Below are 20,414 nucleotides of genomic sequence, written 5' to 3' on the forward strand. Positions count from 1 at the left end.
ACAAGTGAGGTATCATTTTTATCGGGAGATGTGGGGGAACGCTGGGTGGAAGGAAATTTGTGGCTCCTCTCAGATTCCAGAACTTTCTGCCACAGAAATGTTAGGAACATGTGTTTTTTTAGCCAAATTTTGAGGTTTGCAAAGGATTCTGGGTAACAGAACCTGGTCTGAGGCACACAAGTCACCCCATCTTGGATTCCCCTAGGTCTCTAGTTTTCAGAAATGCACAGGTTTGGTAGGTTTCCCTAGGTGGCGGCTGAGCTACAAGCCAAAATCTACAGGTAGGCACTTTGCAAAAAACAACTCTGTTTTCCTTCACAAATTTGGATGTGTCCACGTTGCGCTTTGGGGCGTTTTCTGTCGCGGGCGCTAGGCCTACCCACACAAGTGAGGTATCATTTTTATCGGGAGATGTGGGGGAACGCTGGGTGGAAGGAAATTTGTGGCTCCTCTCAGATTCCAGAACTTTCTGCCACAGAAATGTTAGGAACATGTGTTTTTTTAGCCAAATTTTGAGGTTTGCAAAGGATTCTGGGTAACAGAACCTGGTCCGAGCCACACAAGTCACCCCATCTTGGATTCCCCTAGGTCTCTAGTTTTCAGAAATGCACAGGTTTGGTAGGTTTCCCTAGGTGGCGGCTGAGCTACAAGCCAAAATCTACAGGTAGGCACTTTGCAAAAAACACCTCTGTTTTCCTTCACAAATTTGGATGTGTCCACGTTGCGCATGGGGCGTTTCCTGTCGCAGGCGCTAGGCCTACCCACACAAGTGAGGTATCATTTTTATCGGGCGACATGGGGGAACGCTGGGTGGAAGGAAATTTGTGGCTCGTCTCAGATTCCAGAACTTTCTGCCACAGAAATGTTAGGAACATGTGTTTTTTTAGCCAAATGTTGAGGTTTGCAAAGGATTCTGGGTAACAGAACCTGGTCCGAGCCACACAAGTCACCCCATCTTGGATTCCCCTAGGTCTCTAGTTTTCAGAAATGCACAGGTTTGGTATGATTCCATAGGTGGCGGCTGAGCTACAGGCCAAAATCTACAGGTAGGCACTTTGCAAAAAACACCTCTGTTTTCCTCCAAAAATTTGGCTGTGTCCACGTTTCGCTTTGGGCCATTTCCTGTCACGGGCGCTAGGCCTACCCACACAAGTGAGGTATCATTTTTATCGGGAGACGTGGGGGAACGCTGGGTAGAAGGAAATTCGTGGCTCCTCTCAGATTCCAGAACTTTCTGCCACAGAAATGTGAGGAACATGTGTTTTTTTAGCCAAATTTTGAGGTTTGCAAAGGATTCTGGGTAACAGAACCTGGTCCGAGCCACACAAGTCACCCCATCTTGGATTCCCTTAGGTCTCTAGTTTTCAGAAATGCACAGGTTTGGTAGGTTTCCCTAGGTGGCGGCTGAGATTCAAGCCAAAATCTACAGGTAGGCACTTTGCAAAAAACACCTCTGTTTTCCTTCACAAATTTGGATGTGTCCACGTTGCGCTTTGGGGCGTTTTCTGTCGCGGGCGCTAGGCCTACCCACACAAGTGAGGTATCATTTTTATCGGGAGACGTGGGGGAACGCTGGGTGGAAGGAAATTTGTGGCTCCTCTCAGATTCAGAACTTTCTGCCACAGAAATGTGAGTAACATGTTTTTTTTAGCCAAATTTGAGGTTTGCAAAGGATTCTGGGTAACAGAACCTGGTCCGAGCCTCACAAGTCACCCCATCTTGGATTCCCCTAGGTCTCTAGTTTTCAGAAATGCACAGGTTTGGTAGGTTTCCCTAGGTGGCGGCTGAGCTACAAGCCAAAATCTACAGGTAGGCACTTTGCAAAAAACACCTCTGTTTTCCTTCAAAAATTTGGCTGTGTCCACGTTGCGCTTTGGGGCATTTTCTGTCGCGGGCGCTAGGCCTACCCACACAAGTGAGGTATCATTTTTATCGGGAGACGTGGGGGAACGCTGGGTGGAAGGAAATTTGTGGGTCCTCTCAGATTCCAGAACTTTCTGCCACAGAAATGTTAGGAACATGTGTTTTTTTAGCCAAATTTTGAGGTTTGCAAAGGATTCTGGGTAACAGAACCTGGTCCGAGCCACACAAGTCGCCCCATCTTGGATTCCCCTAGGTCTCTAGTTTTCAGAAATGCACAGGTTTGGTAGGTTTCCCTAGGTGGCGGCTGAGCTACAAGCCAAAATCTACAGGTAGGCACTTTGCAAAAAACACCTCTGTTTTCCTTCACAAATTTGGATGTGTCCACGTTGCGCTTTGGGGCGTTTCCTGTCGCGGGCGCTAGGCCTACCCACACAAGTGAGGTATCATTTTTATCGGGAGACGTGGGGGAACGCTGGGTGGAAGGAAATTTGTGGCTCCTCTCAGATTCCAGAACTTTCTGCCACAGAAATGTTAGGAACATGTGTTTTTTTAGCCAAATGTTGAGGTTTGCAAAGGATTCTGGGTAACAGAACCTGGTCTGAGCCACACAAGTCACCCCATCTTGGATTCCCCTAGGTCTCTAGTTTTCAGAAATGCACAGGTTTGGTAGGTTTCCCTAGGTGGCGGCTGAGCTACAAGCCAAAATCTACAGGTAGGCACTTTGCAAAAAACACCTCTGTTTTCCTTCACAAATTTGGATGTGTCCACATTGCGCTTTGGGGCGTTTTCTGTCGCGGGCGCTAGACCTAACCACACAAGTGAGGTATCATTTTTATCGGGAGACGTGGGGGAACGCTGGGTGGAAGGAAATTTGTGGCTCCTCGCAGATTCCAGAACTTTCTGCCACAGAAATGTGAGGAACATGTGTTTTTTTAACCAAATTTTGAGGTTTGCAAAGGATTCTGGGTAACAGAACCTGGTCCGAGCCACACAAGTCACCCCATCTTGGATTCCCCTAGGTCTGTAGTTTTCAGAAATGTACAGGTTTGGTAGGTTTCCCTAGGTGGCGGCTGAGCTACAGGCCAAAATCTACAGGTAGGCACTTTGCAAAAAACACCTCTGTTTTCCTTCAAAAATTTGGCTGTGTCCACATTGCGCTTTGGGGCATTTCCTCTTCACGGGCGCTAGGCCTACCCACACAAGTGAGGTATCATTTTTATCGGGAGACGTGGGGGAACGCTGGGTGGAGGGAAATTTGTGGCTCCTCTCAGATTCCAGAACTTTCTGCCACAGAAATGTTAGGAACATGTGTTTTTGTAGCCAAATTTTGAGGTTTGCAAAGGATTCTGGGTAACAGAACCTGGTCCGAGCCACACAAGTCACCCCATCTTGGATTCCCCTAGGTCTCTAGTTTTCAGAAATGCACAGGTTTGGTAGGTTTCCCTAGGTGGCGGCTGAGCTACAGGCCAAAATCTACAGGTAGGCACTTTGCAAAAAACACCTCTGTTTTCCTTCAAAAATTTGGCTGTGTCCACGTTGCGCTTTGGGGCATTTCCTGTCACGGGCGCTAGGCCTACCCACACAAGTGAGGTATCATTTTTATCGGGAGACGTGGGGGAACGCTGGGTGTAAGGAAATTTGTGGCTCCTCTCAGATTCCAGAACTTTCTGCCACAGAAATGTTAGGAACATGTGATTTTTTAGCCAAATTTTGAGGTTTGCAAAGGATTCTGGGTAACAGAACCTGGTCCGAGCCACACAAGTCACCCCATCTTGGATTCCCCTAGGTCTCTAGTTTTCAGAAATGCACAGGTTTGGTAGGTTTCCATAGGTGGCGGCTGAGCTACAGGCCAAAATCTACAGGTAGGCACTTTGCAAAAAACACCTCTGTTTTCCTTCAAAAATTTGGCTGTGTCCACGTTTCGCTTTGGGCCATTTCCTGTCACGGGCGCTAGGCCTACCCACACAAGTGAGGTATCATTTTTATCGGGAGACGTGGGGGAACGCTGGGTGGAAGGAAATTCGTGGCTCCTCTCAGATTCCAGAACTTTCTGCCACAGAAATGTGAGGAACATGTGTTTTTTTAGCCAAATTTTGAGGTTTGCAAAGGATTCTGGGTAACAGAACCTGGTCCGAGCCACACAAGTCACCCCATCTTGGATTCCCTTAGGTCTCTAGTTTTCAGAAATGCACAGGTTTGGTAGGTTTCCCTAGGTGGCGGCTGAGCTACAAGCCAAAATCTACAGGTAGGCACTTTGCAAAAAACACCTCTGTTTTCCTTCACAAATTTGGATGTGTCCACGTTGCGCTTTGGGGCGTTTCCTGTCGCGGGCGCTAGGCCTACCCACACAAGTGAGGTATCATTTTTATCGGGAGACGTGGGGGAACGCTGGGTGGAAGGAAATTTGTGGCTCCTCTCAGATTCCAGAACTTTCTGCCACAGAAATGTTAGGAACATGTGTTTTTTTAGCCAAATGTTGAGGTTTGCAAAGGATTCTGGGTAACAGAACCTGGTCTGAGCCACACAAGTCACCCCATCTTGGATTCCCCTAGGTCTCTAGTTTTCAGAAATGCACAGGTTTGGTAGGTTTCCCTAGGTGGCGGCTGAGCTACAAGCCAAAATCTACAGGTAGGCACTTTGCAAAAAACACCTCTGTTTTCCTTCACAAATTTGGATGTGTCCACGTTGCGCTTTGGGGCGTTTTCTGTCGCGGGCGCTAGACCTAACCACACAAGTGAGGTATCATTTTTATCGGGAGACGTGGGGGAACGCTGGGTGGAAGGAAATTTGTGGCTCCTCGCAGATTCCAGAACTTTCTGCCACAGAAATGTGAGGAACATGTGTTTTTTTAACCAAATTTTGAGGTTTGCAAAGGATTCTGGGTAACAGAACCTGGTCCGAGCCACACAAGTCACCCCATCTTGGATTCCCCTAGGTCTGTAGTTTTCAGAAATGTACAGGTTTGGTAGGTTTCCCTAGGTGGCGGCTGAGCTACAGGCCAAAATCTACAGGTAGGCACTTTGCAAAAAACACCTCTGTTTTCCTTCAAAAATTTGGCTGTGTCCACATTGCGCTTTGGGGCATTTCCTCTTCACGGGCGCTAGGCCTACCCACACAAGTGAGGTATCATTTTTATCGGGAGACGTGGGGGAACGCTGGGTGGAGGGAAATTTGTGGCTCCTCTCAGATTCCAGAACTTTCTGCCACAGAAATGTTAGGAACATGTGTTTTTTTAGCCAAATTTTGAGGTTTGCAAAGGATTCTGGGTAACAGAACCTGGTCCGAGCCACACAAGTCACCCCATCTTGGATTCCCCTAGGTCTCTAGTTTTCAGAAATGCACAGGTTTGGTAGGTTTCCCTAGGTGGCGGCTGAGCTACAGGCCAAAATCTACAGGTAGGCACTTTGCAAAAAACACCTCTGTTTTCCTTCAAAAATTTGGCTGTGTCCACGTTTCGCTTTGGGCCATTTCCTGTCACGGGCGCTAGGCCTACCCACACAAGTGAGGTATCATTTTTATCGGGAGACGTGGGGGAACGCTGGGTGGAAGGAAATTCGTGGCTCCTCTCAGATTCCAGAACTTTCTGCCACAGAAATGTGAGGAACATGTGTTTTTTTAGCCAAATTTTGAGGTTTGCAAAGGATTCTGGGTAACAGAACCTGGTCCGAGCCACACAAGTCACCCCATCTTGGATTCCCCTAGGTCTCTAGTTTTCAGAAATGCACAGGTTTGGTAGGTTTCCATAGGTGGCGGCTGAGCTACAGGCCAAAATCTACAGGTAGGCACTTTGCAAAAAACACCTCTGTTTTCCTTCAAAAATTTGGCTGTGTCCACGTTTCGCTTTGGGCCATTTCCTGTCACGGGCGCTAGGCCTACCCACACAAGTGAGGTATCATTTTTATCGGGAGACGTGGGGGAACGCTGGTGGAAGGAAATTCGTGGCTCCTCTCAGATTCCAGAACTTTCTGCCACAGAAATGTGAGGAACATGTGTTTTTTTAGCCAAATTTTGAGGTTTGCAAAGGATTCTGGGTAACAGAACCTGGTCCGAGCCACACAAGTCACCCCTTCTTGGATTCCCTTAGGTCTCTAGTTTTCAGAAATGCACAGGTTTGGTAGGTTTCCCTAGGTGGCGGCTGAGCTACAAGCCAAAATCTACAGGTAGGCACTTTGCAAAAAACACCTCTGTTTTCCTTCACAAATTTGGATGTGTCCACGTTGCGCTTTGGGGCGTTTTCTGTCGCGGGCGCTAGGCCTACCCACACAAGTGAGGTATCATTTTTATCGGGAGACGTGGGGGAACGCTGGGTGGAAGGAAATTTGTGGCTCCTCTCAGATTCCAGAACTTTCTGCCACAGAAATGTTAGGAACATGTGTTTTTTTAGCCAAATTTTGAGGTTTGCAAAGGATTCTGGGTAACAGAACCTGGTCCGAGCCACACAAGTAACCCCATCTTGGATTCCCCTAGGTCTCTAGTTTTCAGAAATGCACAGGTTTGGTAGGTTTCCCTAGGTGGCGGCTGAGCTACAAGCCAAAATCTACAGGTAGCCACTTTGCAAAAAATACCTCTGTTTTCCTTCACAAATTTGGATGTGTCTACGTTGCGCTTTGGGGCGTTTTCTGTCGCGGGCGCTAGGCCTACCCACACAAGTGAGGTATCATTTTTATCGGGAGACGTGGGGGAACACTGGGTGGAAGGAAATTTGTGGCTCCTCTCAGATTCAGAACTTTCTGCCACAGAAATGTGAGGAACATGTTTTTTTTAGCCAAATTTGAGGTTTGCAAAGGATTCTGGGTAACAGAACCTGGTCCGAGCCTCACAAGTCACCCCATCTTGGATTCCCCTAGGTCTCTAGTTTTCAGAAATGCACAGGTTTGGTAGGTTTCCCTAGGTGGCGGCTGAGCTACAAGCCAAAATCTACAGGTAGGCACTTTGCAAAAAACACCTCTGTTTTCCTTCAAAAATTTGGCTGTGTCCACGTTGCGCTTTGGGGCGTTTTCTGTCGCGGGCGCTAGGCCTACCCACACAAGTGAGGTATCATTTTTATCGGGAGACGTGGGGGAACGCTGGGTGGAAGGAAATTTGTGGGTCCTCTCAGATTCCAGAACTTTCTGCCACAGAAATGTTAGGAACATGTGTTTTTTTAGCCAAATTTTGAGGTTTGCAAAGGATTCTGGGTAACAGAACCTGGTCCGAGCCACACAAGTCACCCCATCTTGGATTCCCCTAGGTCTCTAGTTTTCAGAAATGCACAGGTTTGGTAGGTTTCCCTAGGTGGCGGCTGAGCTACAAGCCAAAATCTACAGGTAGGCACTTTGCAAAAAACACCTCTGTTTTCCTTCACAAATTTGGATGTGTCCACGTTGCGCTTTGGGGCGTTTCCTGTCGAGGGCGCTAGGCCTACCCACACAAGTGAGGTATCATTTTTATCGGGAGACGTGGGGGAACGCTGGGTGTAAGGAAATTCGTGGCTCCTCTCAGATTCCAGAACTTTCTTCCACAGAAATGTGAGGAACATGTGTTTTTTTAGCCAAATTTTGAGGTTTGCAAAGGATTCTGGGTAACAGAACCTGGTCCGAGCCACACAAGTCACCCCATCTTGGATTCCCCTAGGTCTCTAGTTTTCAGAAATGCACAGGTTTGGTAGGTTTCCATAGGTGGCGGCTGAGCTACAGGCCAAAATCTACAGGTAGGCACTTTGCAAAAAACACCTCTGTTTTCCTTCAAAAATTTGGCTGTGTCCACGTTTCGCTTTGGGCCATTTCCTGTCACGGGCGCTAGGCCTACCCACACAAGTGAGGTATCATTTTTATCGGGAGACGTGGGGGAACGCTGGGTGGAAGGAAATTCGTGGCTCCTCTCAGATTCCAGAACTTTCTGCCACAGAAATGTGAGGAACATGTGTTTTTTTAGCCACATTTTGAGGTTTGCAAAGGATTCTGGGTAACAGAACCTGGTCCGAGCCACACAAGTCACCCCATCTGGGATTCCCCTAGGTCTCTAGTTTTCAGAAATGCACAGGTTTGGTAGGTTTCCCTAGGTGGCGGCTGAGCTACAAGCCAAAATCTACAGGTAGGCACTTTGCAAAAAACACCTCTGTTTTCCTTCACAAATTTGGATGTGTCCACGTTGCGCTTTGGGGCGTTTCCTGTCGCGGGCGCTAGGCCTACCCACACAAGTGAGGTATCATTTTTATCGGGAGACGTGGGGGAACGCTGGGTGTAAGGAAATTCGTGGCTCCTCTCAGATTCCAGAACTTTCTGCCACAGAAATGTGAGGAACATGTGTTTTTTTAGCCAAATTTTGAGGTTTGCAAAGGATTCTGGGTAACAGAACCTGGTCCGAGCCACACAAGTCGCCCCATCTTGGATTCCCCTATGTCTCTAGTTTTCAGAAATGCACAGGTTTGGTAGGTTTCCATAGGTGGCGGCTGAGCTACAGGCCAAAATCTACAGGTAGGCACTTTGCAAAAAACACCTCTGTTTTCCTTCAAAAATTTGGCTGTGTCCACGTTTCGCTTTGGGCCATTTCCTGTCACGGGCGCTAGGCCTACCCACACAAGTGAGGTATCATTTTTATCGGGAGACGTGGGGGAACGCTGGGTGGAAGGAAATTCGTGGCTCCTCTCAGATTCCAGAACTTTCTGCCACAGAAATGTGAGGAACATGTGTTTTTTTAGCCACATTTTGAGGTTTGCAAAGGATTCTGGGTAACAGAACCTGGTCCGAGCCACACAAGTCACCCCATCTTGGATTCCCCTAGGTCTCTAGTTTTCAGAAATGCACAGGTTTGGTAGGTTTCCCTAGGTGGCGGCTGAGCTACAAGCCAAAATCTACAGGTAGGCACTTTGCAAAAAACACCTCTGTTTTCCTTCACAAATTTGGATGTGTCCACGTTGCGCTTTGGGGCGTTTTCTGTCGCGGGCGCTAGGCCTACCCACACAAGTGAGGTATCATTTTTATCGGGAGACGTGGGGGAACGCTGGGTGGAAGGAAATTTGTGTCTCCTCTCAGATTCCAGAACTTTCTGCCACAGAAATGTTAGGAACATGTGTTTTTTTAGCCAAATTTTGAGGTTTGCAAAGGATTCTGGGTAACAGAACCTGGTCCGAGCCACACAAGTAACCCCATCTTGGATTCCCCTAGGTCTCTAGTTTTCAGAAATGCACAGGTTTGGTAGGTTTCCCTAGGTGGCGGCTGAGCTACAAGCCAAAATCTACAGGTAGCCACTTTGCAAAAAATACCTCTGTTTTCCTTCACAAATTTGGATGTGTCTACGTTGCGCTTTGGGGCGTTTTCTGTCACGGGCGCTAGGCCTACCCACACAAGTGAGGTATCATTTTTATCGGGAGACGTGGGGGAACACTGGGTGGAAGGAAATTTGTGGCTCCTCTCAGATTCAGAACTTTCTGCCACAGAAATGTGAGGAACATGTTTTTTTTAGCCAAATTTGAGGTTTGCAAAGGATTCTGGGTAACAGAACCTGGTCCGAGCCTCACAAGTCACCCCATCTTGGATTCCCCTAGGTCTCTAGTTTTCAGAAATGCACAGGTTTGGTAGGTTTCCCTAGGTGGCGGCTGAGCTACAAGCCAAAATCTACAGGTAGGCACTTTGCAAAAAACACCTCTGTTTTCCTTCAAAAATTTGGCTGTGTCCACGTTGCGCTTTGGGGCGTTTTCTGTCGCGGGCGCTAGGCCTACCCACACAAGTGAGGTATCATTTTTATCGGGAGACGTGGGGGAACGCTGGGTGGAAGGAAATTTGTGGGTCCTCTCAGATTCCAGAACTTTCTGCCACAGAAATGTTAGGAACATGTGTTTTTTTAGCCAAATTTTGAGGTTTGCAAAGGATTCTGGGTAACAGAACCTGGTCCGAGCCACACAAGTCACCCCATCTTGGATTCCCCTAGGTCTCTAGTTTTCAGAAATGCACAGGTTTGGTAGGTTTCCCTAGGTGGCGGCTGAGCTACAAGCCAAAATCTACAGGTAGGCACTTTGCAAAAAACACCTCTGTTTTCCTTCACAAATTTGGATGTGTCCACGTTGCGCTTTGGGGCGTTTCCTGTCGCGGGCGCTAGGCCTACCCACACAAGTGAGGTATCATTTTTATCGGGAGACGTGGGGGAACGCTGGGTGTAAGGAAATTCGTGGCTCCTCTCAGATTCCAGAACTTTCTTCCACAGAAATGTGAGGAACATGTGTTTTTTTAGCCAAATTTTGAGGTTTGCAAAGGATTCTGGGTAACAGAACCTGGTCCGACCCACACAAGTCACCCCATCTTGGATTCCCCTAGGTCTCTAGTTTTCAGAAATGCACAGGTTTGGTAGGTTTCCATAGGTGGCGGCTGAGCTACAGGCCAAAATCTACAGGTAGGCACTTTGCAAAAAACACCTCTGTTTTCCTTCAAAAATTTGGCTGTGTCCACGTTTCGCTTTGGGCCATTTCCTGTCACGGGCGCTAGGCCTACCCACACAAGTGAGGTATCATTTTTATCGGGAGACGTGGGGGAACGCTGGGTGGAAGGAAATTCGTGGCTCCTCTCAGATTCCAGAACTTTCTGCCACAGAAATGTGAGGAACATGTGTTTTTTTAGCCACATTTTGAGGTTTGCAAAGGATTCTGGGTAACAGAACCTGGTCCGAGCCACACAAGTCACCCCATCTTGGATTCCCCTAGGTCTCTAGTTTTCAGAAATGCACAGGTTTGGTAGGTTTCCCTAGGTGGCGGCTGAGCTACAAGCCAAAATCTACAGGTAGGCACTTTGCAAAAAACACCTCTGTTTTCCTTCACAAATTTGGATGTGTCCACGTTGCGCTTTGGGGCGTTTCCTGTCGCGGGCGCTAGGCCTACCCACACAAGTGAGGTATCATTTTTATCGGGAGACGTGGGGGAACGCTGGGTGTAAGGAAATTCGTGGCTCCTCTCAGATTCCAGAACTTTCTGCCACAGAAATGTGAGGAACATGTGTTTTTTTAGCCAAATTTTGAGGTTTGCAAAGGATTCTGGGTAACAGAACCTGGTCCGAGCCACACAAGTCGCCCCATCTTGGATTCCCCTATGTCTCTAGTTTTCAGAAATGCACAGGTTTGGTAGGTTTCCATAGGTGGCGGCTGAGCTACAGGCCAAAATCTACAGGTAGGCACTTTGCAAAAAACACCTCTGTTTTCCTTCAAAAATTTGGCTGTGTCCACGTTTCGCTTTGGGCCATTTCCTGTCACGGGCGCTAGGCCTACCCACACAAGTGAGGTATCATTTTTATCGGGAGACGTGGGGGAACGCTGGGTGGAAGGAAATTCGTGGCTCCTCTCAGATTCCAGAACTTTCTGCCACAGAAATGTGAGGAACATGTGTTTTTTTAGCCACATTTTGAGGTTTGCAAAGGATTCTGGGTAACAGAACCTGGTCCGAGCCACACAAGTCACCCCATCTTGGATTCCCTTAGGTCTCTAGTTTTCAGAAATGCACAGGTTTGGTAGGTTTCCCTAGGTGGCGGCTGAGCTACAAGCCAAAATCTACAGGTAGGCACTTTGCAAAAAACACCTCTGTTTTCCTTCACAAATTTGGATGTGTCCACGTTGCGCTTTGGGGCGTTTTCTGTCGCGGGCGCTAGGCCTACCCACACAAGTGAGGTATCATTTTTATCGGGAGACGTGGGGGAACGCTGGGTGGAAGGAAATTTGTGGCTCCTCTCAGATTCCAGAACTTTCTGCCACAGAAATGTTAGGAACATGTGTTTTTTTAGCCAAATTTTGAGGTTTGCAAAGGATTCTGGGTAACAGAACCTGGTCCGAGCCACACAAGTCACCCCATCTTGGATTCCCCTAGGTCTCTAGTTTTCAGAAATGCACAGGTTTGGTAGGTTTCCCTAGGTGGCGGCTGAGCTACAAGCCAAAATCTACAGGTAGCCACTTTGCAAAAAATACCTCTGTTTTCCTTCACAAATTTGGATGTGTCCACGTTGCGCTTTGGGGCGTTTTCTGTCGCGGGCGCTAGGCCTACCCACACAAGTGAGGTATCATTTTTATCGGGAGACGTGGGGGAACGCTGGGTGGAAGGAAATTTGTGGCTCCTCTCAGATTCAGAACTTTCTGCCACAGAAATGTGAGGAACATGTTTTTTTTAGCCAAATTTGAGGTTTGCAAAGGATTCTGGGTAACAGAACCTGGTCCGAGCCACACAAGTCACCCCATCTTGGATTCCCCTAGGTCTCTAGTTTTCAGAAATGCACAGGTTTGGTAGGTTTCCCTAGGTGGCGGCTGAGCTACAAGCCAAAATCTACAGGTAGGCACTTTGCAAAAAACACCTCTGTTTTCCTTCACAAATTTGGATGTGTCCACGTTGCGCTTTGGGGCGTTTCCTGTCGCGGGCGCTAGGCCTACCCACACAAGTGAGGTATCATTTTTATCGGGTGACGTGGGGAAACGCTGGGTGGACGGAAATTCGTGGCTCCTCTCAGATTCCAGAACTTTCTGCCACAGAAATGTGAGGAACATGTGTTTTTTTAGCCAAATTTTGAGGTTTGCAAAGGATTCTGGGTAACAGAACCTGGTCCGAGCCACACAAGTCGCCCCATCTTGGATTCCCCTAGGTCTCTAGTTTTCAGAAATGCACAGGTTTGGTAGGTTTCCATAGGTGGCGGCTGAGCTACAGGCCAAAATCTACAGGTAGGCACTTTGCAAAAAACACCTCTGTTTTCCTTCAAAAATTTGGCTGTGTCCACGTTTCGCTTTGGGCCATTTCCTGTCACGGGCGCTAGGCCTACCCACACAAGTGAGGTATCATTTTTATCGGGAGACGTGGGGGAACGCTGGGTGGAAGGAAATTCGTGGCTCCTCTCAGATTCCAGAACTTTCTGCCACAGAAATGTGAGGAACATGTGTTTTTTTAGCCACATTTTGAGGTTTGCAAAGGATTCTGGGTAACAGAACCTGGTCCGAGCCACACAGGTCACCCCATCTTGGATTCCCTTAGGTCTCTAGTTTTCAGAAATGCACAGGTTTGGTAGGTTTCCCTAGGTGGCGGCTGAGCTACAAGCCAAAATCTACAGGTAGGCACTTTGCAAAAAACACCTCTGTTTTCCTTCACAAATTTGGATGTGTCCACGTTGCGCTTTGGGGCGTTTTCTGTCGCGGGCGCTAGGCCTACCCACACAAGTGAGGTATCATTTTTATCGGGAGACGTGGGGGAACGCTGGGTGGAAGGAAATTTGTGGCTCCTCTCAGATTCCAGAACTTTCTGCCACAGAAATGTTAGGAACATGTGTTTTTTTAGCCAAATTTTGAGGTTTGCAAAGGATTCTGGGTAACAGAACCTGGTCCGAGCCACACAAGTCACCCCATCTTGGATTCCCCTAGGTCTCTAGTTTTCAGAAATGCACAGGTTTGGTAGGTTTCCCTAGGTGGCGGCTGAGCTACAAGCCAAAATCTACAGGTAGCCACTTTGCAAAAAATACCTCTGTTTTCCTTCACAAATTTGGATGTGTCCACGTTGCGCTTTGGTGCGTTTTCTGTCGCGGGCGCTAGGCCTACCCACACAAGTGAGGTATCATTTTTATCGGGAGACGTGGGGGAACGCTGGGTGGAAGGAAATTTGTGGCTCCTCTCAGATTCAGAACTTTCTGCCACAGAAATGTGAGGAACATGTTTTTTTTAGCCAAATTTGAGGTTTGCAAAGGATTCTGGGTAACAGAACCTGGTCCGAGCCTCACAAGTCACCCCATCTTGGATTCCCCTAGGTCTCTAGTTTTCAGAAATGCACAGGTTTGGTAGGTTTCCCTAGGTGGCGGCTGAGCTACAAGCCAAAATCTACAGGTAGGCACTTTGCAAAAAACACCTCTGTTTTCCTTCACAAATTTGGATGTGTCCACGTTGCGCTTTGGGGCGTTTCCTGTCGCGGGCGCTAGGCCTACCCACACAAGTGAGGTATCATTTTTATCGGGAGACGTGGGGGAACGCTGGGTGGACGGAAATTTGTGGCTCCTCTCAGATTCCAGAACTTTCTGCCACAGAAATGTTAGGAACATGTGCTTTTTTAGCCAAATGTTGAGGTTTGCAAAGGATTCTGGGTAACAGAACCTGGTCCGAGCCACACAAGTCACCCCATCTTGGATTCCCCTAGGTCTCTAGTTTTCAGAAATGCACAGGTTTGGTAGGTTTCCCTAGGTGGCGGCTGAGCTACAAGCCAAAATCTACAGGTAGGCACTTTGCAAAAAACACCTCTGTTTTCCTTCACAAATTTGGATGTGTCCACGTTGCGCTTTGGGGCATTTTCTGTCGCGGGCGCTAGACCTAACCACACAAGTGAGGTATCATTTTTATCGGGAGACGTGGGGGAACGCTGGGTGGAAGGAAATTTGTGGGTCCTCTCAGATTCCAGAACTTTCTGCCACAGAAATGTTAGGAACATGTGTTTTTTTAGCCAAATTTTGAGGTTTGCAAAGGATTCTGGGTAACAGAACCTGGTCCGAGCCACACAAGTCACCCCTTCTTGGATTCCCCTAGTTCTCTAGTTTTCAGAAATGCACAGGTTTGGTAGGTTTCCCTAGGTGGCGGCCGAGCTACAAGCCAAAATCTACAGGTAGGCACTTTGCAAAAAACACCTCTGTTTTCCTTCACAAATTTGGATGTGTCCACGTTGCGCTTTGGGGCGTTTCCTGTCGCGGGCGCTAGGCCTACCCACACAAGTGAGGTATCATTTTTATCGGGAGACGTGGGGGAACGCTGGGTGGAAGGAAATTTGTGGCTCCTCTCAGATTCCAGAACTTTCTGCCACGGAAATGTTAGGAACATGTGTTTTTTTAGCCAAATGTTGAGGTTTGCAAAGGATTCTGGGTAACAGAACCTGGTCCGAGCCACACAAGTCACCCAATCTTGGATTCCCCTAGGTCTCTAGTTTTCAGAAATGCACAGGTTTGGTAGGTTCCCCTAGGTGGCGGCTGAGCTACAAGCCAAAATCTACAGGTAGGCACTTTGCAAAAAACACCTCTGTTTGCCTTCACAAATTTGGATGTGTCCACGTTGCGCTTTGGGGCGTTTTCTGTCGCGGGCGCTAGACCTAACCACACAAGTGAGGTATCATTTTTATCGGGAGACGTGGGGGAACGCTGGGTGGAAGGAAATTTGTGGCTCCTCGCAGATTCCAGAACTTTCTGCCACAGAAATGTGAGGAACATGTGTTTTTTTAACCAAATTTTGAGGTTTGCAAAGGATTCTGGGTAACAGAACCTGGTCCGAGCCACACAAGTCACCCCATCTTGGATTCCCCTAGGTCTGTAGTTTTCAGAAATGCACAGGTTTGGTAGGTTTCCCTAGGTGGCGGCTGAGCTACAGGCCAAAATCTACAGGTAGGCACTTTGCAAAAAACACCTCTGTTTTCCTTCAAAAATTTGGCTGTGTCCACGTTGCGCTTTGGGGCATTTCCTCTTCACGGGCGCTAGGCCTACCCACACAAGTGAGGTCTCATTTTTATCGGGAGACGTGGGGGAACGCTGGGTCGTAAAAATGGGGTATGTCCCAGTAAAATGCCAAAATTGTGTTGAAAAATTGGGTTTTCTGATTCAAGTCTGCCTGTTCCTGAAAGCTGGGAAGCTGGTGATTTTATCACCGCAAACCCTTTGTTGATTCCCTTTTCAGGGAAAAAACCACAAGCCTTCTTCTGCAGCCCATTTTTCCCATTTTTTTTAAAAAACCAAAATTTTCAGTTTTTTGGCTAATTTCTTGGCCTCCTTCTGGGGAACCCACAAAGTCTCGGTACCTCTAGAATCCCTAGGATGTTGGAAAAAAAGGATGCAAATTTGGCGTGGGTAGCTTATGTGAACAAAAAGTTATGAGGGCCTAAGCGCGAACTGCTCCAAATAGCCAAAAAAAGACTCAGCACAGGAGGGGGAAAAGGCCTGGCAGCGAAGGGGTTAAAGTGCTCTATATTGGAGGGTGGTTGCAAATTAGTGAGGGGTGATGGTGGCGGAATGTCCATGGCAGAGTCCAGACTATTAGTATCACAGGTGCATTGTCCAAATGCCTGTGGAAAGTGGAGCTGGGGCAGTTTAAGGATGGACAGGGTGACAATGTGGGACAGTGGGATGACAATCAGGGTGGTATCCTTTCCTGGCGGGGGTCTTGGCATCTTACTCTGTCTTCTTCCTGGATCGCAGGGACCGCTTGCGGGGTGGTTCTCCTTCTGCAGGGGGTGGGGTGCTGGTGGCCTGGTGGTCCTGTGACGGGGCCACCTGTCCACTAGCGCCGGCGGAGGTGGTAGGCAGTTCTTGGTCCATGCTAGTGTCAGGGGCCCTTTGTGGTGCCACAGTGTCCCGCAATGTGGTGACTACCAATTTCAGAACCCCTACGATGGTGCCCAGGGTGGAACTGATGGTTCGTAGTTCCTCCCTAAACCCCAAATACTGGTCCTCCTGCAGGCGCTGGGTCTCCTGAAACCTGGCCAGTACCGTCGCCATCGTCTCCTGGGAATGATGGTACGCTCCCATGATGTTGGAGAGGGCCTCATGGAGAGTGGGTTCCCTGGGCCTGTCCCCCCACTGTCGCACAGCAGCCCTCCCATTTCCCCTGTTTCCCTGGGCCTCTGTCCCCTGGACCGTGTGCCCACTACCACTGCCCCCAGGTCCCTGTTGTTGGGGTGGTGGGTTAACCTGGGTGCCCTGTAGTGGTGGACACACCGCTGATTGACGTGTCCTGGGGACAGAGGTATGGGCCCGCTGGGTGGGTGCTGTGCTGGTGTTCCCAGAGGGGGGAAGGTCTGCTGTGGCCTGTGGCTGTCTGAGGGGAACCGACTGTCCTGGGTCCCCGATGGGCCGGCTGGTCATCTAGATCCAGGTCGACAGAGCTGCTGTCATCACTGTGGGCCTCTTCTGGGGGTGGAGTGGACATTTGTGGACCCTCCTGCGCGGTGACGTTGCGTTGGGGTCCTGCAGGGGTGTAAAACCATGATTATTGCATCTGTGTGTGGCATGGTGTGCAATGGGTGGGTGCCCGTGTACCCCAGTGCTTGCATTCCTGTGTGGGGGCTTTTGTGACGGTGGTTTGGGGGGGGATGGGTATGTGCAGTGGGCATGCTTTGGTGATGGGTGTCTATGCTTTGTGGTCGCATGCAGGGCCTGGTGTTGGGATGGGTGGGTTGTGATGGTGAGACATTTGCAAGGAGTAGGAGTGATGGGGGTGAGGGTGGGGGTATGAGTTGGCATGCTGGTGGGGTGGGGGGGATGAAGTAGTGAAGATGAGACTTACCAGAGTCCATTCCTCCAGATACTCCGCCGAGGCCCTCAGGATGCAGGATTGCCAAGACCTGCTCTTCCCATGTTGTAAATTCTGGGGGAGGAGGTGGGGGTCCGCCGCCAGTCCTCTGCACTGCAATGCGGTGTCTTGATACCACGGAACGCACCTTCCCCCGTAGGTCGTTCCACCGCTTCCTAATGTCATCCCGATTTCTTGGGTGCTGTCCCACAGCGTTGACCCTGTTGACTATTCCGCTCCATAGCTCCATCTTCCTGGCAATGGACGTCTGCTGCACCTGTGTTCCGAATAGCTGTGGCTCTACCCGGATGATTTCCTCCACCATGACCCTGAGTTCCTCCTCAGAAAACCTGGGGTGTCTTTGCAGTGCCATGGGGTGGTGTAGGTGATGTGTGGGGTGGATTGTGTGGTGCTAAGTGTGGTGATGTGTATTGGTGTGTTGTGTGAAGTGCGTGGTAATAGTGCTGGGTGATGGTAATATGCGCGTCTGGCTGCTCGGTTCTCTATTTCTCTGTGCGTGGTCCCGATTTTTTTGGAGTGGGGGTTTGTGGGTGATGTGGGTGTGTGTTTTATATTTAATTGGGTGTGTTAGAGTGGTGTGCGTATGTGTATCAGGTGTGTGTATTTGGAATTGTCCAATGTGGCTGTGTTTTGTAAGTGTGTGTGTATTTTGAGGGCGGCGGTGTGTACCGCCAATGGAATACCGCGTTTGAGAGACCGCCGCGTGGAATTGTGGGTCGTGATAGTGTGGGCGTATTTCTGTTGGCGTGACGGTGTCGGTTTGGTTATTGGCAGTTTCTCGCTGGCCTTTGGTGTGGCGGACTTTTGTGGGTGTCTGTATTTTGGCGGTTTCCGTGTTGTGGGTCAGAATGACCGTGGCGGTTTACTGCGGCCGCAGCGGTATGTTGGCGGTCTTCTGACAGCGGTATGCACCTTTTACCACCAATGTTGGAATGACCACCCATGTGTTGTATGTGTGTGTTTATTTCCCCATTCCTATGTGTCTCACGTGGTTGTGTCAGAGTAGTTGTGGGCTCAGCCTGTATCTGTTGTGACCTATAGTTTGCTATCTATGGTACATATTTTCTGTAGTGGCACATTTCTGATCAGCATCAAGATGTGTGGTTCCACACAACACCAGTTTAGTTGCTCTGGGTAGTGGCATGTTTCCTGTGATATAGGACCATCCTGCTATGCTCTGATTATTTTTCCATGCACCGAGGAGGAATCCTCATTTTATGATGGAGTGGTGGCTGCCTTATGTGGATGTGTTGTTAATGTACATGGTGCTGGTGCTACCGGCACATGTCTGGGTACTGTTGGGATGGCAGTAATGAATTGTGTGCTGTAAGATACAGCACACATGTTTGGGCAATGAGGCAAGGTAGTTGCAAGGTGTTACTGCAAGGGGCACTACCACGACGTAACCCAAGGAATGGTATTGACTGACGTTTTAGTCTCTGATGTCTTGGTCGTGTTGGTAGGGTTAATTTGACTATATGTGAGGGATGTTGTGATGACACAACCAGAGGCACATTCATTAGACATGTCATCCAACCCATTGCAGCACATGTACATGTAGGTATTTAGCCCTGGTGATTGACATATGTCCAGCTTGTGTATGTGTTGTAGTGCATGGGACTACCAAGGCGTGGGTACATGTGTAGCTTGCATCAGCATGATGCAACTTGCTTCATGTGCAATGTATCCCTCTGTGCTCCTTTGACATGCATTGAGTGTGTCCTATGTGCCTCTCCCTACTTGCACTTGACAATTTAGCATTAATTTCCCCCATGCAACTTACCCTGCATTTGTGGTGTTTCCTGGTAGTCTGCCCTGTCCTGCGATTCCAGTGACCAGATCCCCGGGATGACCGCTGCAACCATCTTCTCCATCTCATCCAGGTCATCTTGTGGTGTTGGACTACCACCTCCAGTTTGTAGTGCTGCCTTCCTATTCCTTGACATTTTTTCCTTTGTCCTTTGCTTGCAGTCATGCCAACGTTTCTTGCACTCAGTTATGGTTCTCCTCAACTCTGCCACACTGTTGATCTTGTCTACTATCTGCTGCCAGCTTGACTCTCTCTTGCCAATTGGCAATTTTGAGGTGATGAAGAGTTGATGTTGATGCTCTGTCACCTCTTTCATCAGTATTTCATGCTCCTCTGCACCAAAACAACACTTTCTCTTTTTCTTCCCCCTCCCCTGGGTCTTGTGTGCGTCCTCCTGGCTGGGTACTGGCTGATTGGGGTCACCTTGGGGTCTCTCCTGGCTTTCTGGCTCCATTTTACCTCTCCTTTGCACTGTTTTCTACATTACCGTCTAAAGTTGACTCTAAGATGGTAAAAAATGGTGCATTTCCATTTTGCTACATGTTTACGTGTCGCAAAACAGGTTAGAGTTTTACGGCATTAACGTCATTTTGCCTTACGACAGGGCGCAATGGTTAATGTCAACAATTTTGACTCTAACCTGTTTTTAGCACTACCAAGCGTTATAGTAGATGACACACGGGTGCTGTTAAAAAATGTCACTAGCCAGCACAAATCTTTTTGACGCAAAACTTATATCAAAAGTAGAAAGCTGGCCCTTAATTTATTAGGCATTACAAACATGACTTGCAAAAACTAACTTGCGCAGCGTATACTTATCGTACTATAAGTTGTGTTGGATTGATTTCAGGCCTCATTTTGTCACATAACCTGTGATGTATATTCGCTGAAATAATGTGCAAACGTGAGATTAGGTTAATTAACATACCTGTGTGACTAATTTTTAAAATAAGTCCTTGTATTAAAGTTTGGTTAATGTTGGCTGGAGTTTAATGGTGTCTACAATACAGACACTTGAAGGACAGGAAATAGACAAGTTAAGATCTGTTGAACACAGCTCCTGCCCCTATCAAGAGAGCACTCAGAGTGTGAGGCTTTCAGTGTTTCAATTACTAAGATGGTGGAGTAAGAAAACACTGATATTGGTAGTTATGCAAGTGTTCTTTGATCAGGGTAGGTATTATAACAAATGCAATGAAAGCATCTCACATTTACATGACAACCATTATGATTCAGGGTACGTTGATGATGTGTCATCGTAGGTTATTAATTATTCCATAGATGTCATTCTGTCAGGTTCCTTTAAGCACCTTGTTTAGGCACACTTATTTTAGCTTAGGCCTGCGGCCTGTGCCCTTTCACCTACTTACATGAATCATTTCTGTCAGAAATGAGGTATTTGGTTGGCAGTCAGGTTACCCCCTGTCCAGAGCACTTCTTCACCACAGCCAGAGAGCAGCAAGGCAGCAAGGCAACAGCT

The sequence above is a fragment of the Pleurodeles waltl genome, chromosome 1_2 (assembly GCF_031143425.1).
Source record: "Pleurodeles waltl isolate 20211129_DDA chromosome 1_2, aPleWal1.hap1.20221129, whole genome shotgun sequence".
In the NCBI taxonomy this organism is placed as follows: domain Eukaryota; kingdom Metazoa; phylum Chordata; class Amphibia; order Caudata; family Salamandridae; genus Pleurodeles; species Pleurodeles waltl.